We start from the raw sequence: 2,053 nt of genomic DNA on the forward strand, positions 1-2,053 counted from the left end.
GTTCCTGTGCTGTAGGGATTTTATGGCCTTCGGGTAACTTCAGCTGTTTTTCCTTAAGCAATAGATCGAAAATCTGCTCAGCTTTGCTCAAATCGAAGTCAAACCCTTTTGCAGGCCCTTGTGGTTTTACCCACTTGCAGGACACGGGGTTTGCCCCCCGAGCCCATTCGGCTACAGCTACTTCTAGGTCTGGTGCAGGATCTTCAGTTTCTTCCATCTCAACCAGGCCTATCGGACGCTTGAACTTGTCTTGGTACAATTCAGGGTGTCGCTGCTCATATGATGTGAGTTTCTGCACCATGTGCGACAATGAACTGTACTCTGCTTGGGAAGTCAGGTCCTTGATCGGCGTTGCGAGACCCAGTACTGCCAGATCGATCGCTTCCTTCTCAGATAAACGAACCGAATAACATCGGTTCCTGACAGTCCTGAAACGTTGGATGTATTCAGATACTGTTTCTCCCCGCTTCTGCTGCACCTGTGTTAGATCGGCAATGCCAGCCTCGGTAGCTTCCGAGTGATATTGCACGTGAAACTGTTCCTCTAGCTGCTTCCATGTGCGGACTGAGTTTGGTGGCAACGAGGTGTACCATCCAAAGGCTGATCCCGTAAGAGATTGTGCGAAAAACCTCACACGTAAAGGGTCTGATACTGAAATCAAGCCCAGCTGTGCCAAATATCGGCTTACGTGCTCTATTGAGCTAGCTCCTTCTACTCCATTGAATTTTGAGAATTCAGGGAGCCGATACTTGGGTGGCAGCGGGATCAGATCATACTCGTCAGGGTACGGCTTGGAATAGCCGATTGTTTTCCTCTTCGGCAGGATGCCGAAGTGGTCTCTCAAGATAGTGCTGATCTGCTCCATGGTATTAGCCGTAGGGACCGGACCTTCATGACTCGTTCCAGTAGCATATTTAGCCAGCCATGCTTGTTTGTCAGCATCTACTCCAGAGATTCCTGTCGGTGCGATCTGGCTTGTGCGCGCCAAGGCATTGCAGTCCGGCACGTATGTGCACACGTATCCATGTGGGATCTCCTTGGGCGGCTCATATAGGAATTGACAATCGCTAGGATCGCCTCCAACCTTGTAGACAACGTACGCCGGTGAACCCGGCGATTCTGGTGCTGCGAGTGCGAATGGCAGCGGCGGTCTAATCTGGAGTGGTATCTCTCCCTGGTGAGTTCCCAAGGTAGGTCCTGACGGTGAGTACTGATGTTTCATGATCTCTTGCACCACTCGGACCGCAACGCGCTCAAAAGCGTTCACCAAGCTCTCAGAATGGCGGTGTAGGGAATGAGCTACCATGTAATTAATCTCCTGGCGCAGAGCTCTGGTGCGTTCCTCTGAAGAGGTAGAGAGGTCTACTTCATCGAGGGCACCTTCAGGGGAGAACCCTTTCCATCTGATGCCATGTGAACGGGTTTTCATGAAAGAGCCGATGAGATCGGCTTCTAAGATGGCTTTCATCTCATCGTACTTCTTCTTGTGTTCTTCCGGCAGATCTGCGTACGTGACTGGTTCGCCCACCACCTCATCCGCGGCTTTTGACATGGTTGCTGCAGATGTCGACGTAGTGGTTGCTGTAGAGGGTCCCACCAGGCGTGCCAGAATGTGTTGCGGTCAGAAACCCATCGGCGAGCAACGACGGGCAACACAGTAGAGCCGGGAGGCTCCCAGGATTGCGGCTGACCCTGGTCCCTCGGGCGACGGCCCGCAATGCCTTCTGGCACACGCGTCCTGGTGCTCACGAGGGCGTGCCACCTGACCTATACCTGGTCAGGAAGGTGACGGATTGCTTCGACTAGTTTCCTGCATGGCAAACACGTAAACATTAAATACGAGCCCCAATCGGCTCTTAAATTGTTCTGTGGATCGGCTCAAAGAGCCGATTGCCCCATGGTTCATGTTAGATTTATAAGGACATGGGGATCATGCTTTATCAATATCAAGCTAAACTAATCTACGATAGTCTAGGGTTTTCACCGTATAATCGGAACATCCTATGCGTAGTTGAGCCTAACAGATACGCAAGATAATGGAAAACCAGCCCTA

This window comes from Lolium perenne, chromosome 7 (genome assembly GCF_019359855.2).
Source record: "Lolium perenne isolate Kyuss_39 chromosome 7, Kyuss_2.0, whole genome shotgun sequence".
NCBI lineage: Eukaryota > Viridiplantae > Streptophyta > Magnoliopsida > Poales > Poaceae > Lolium > Lolium perenne.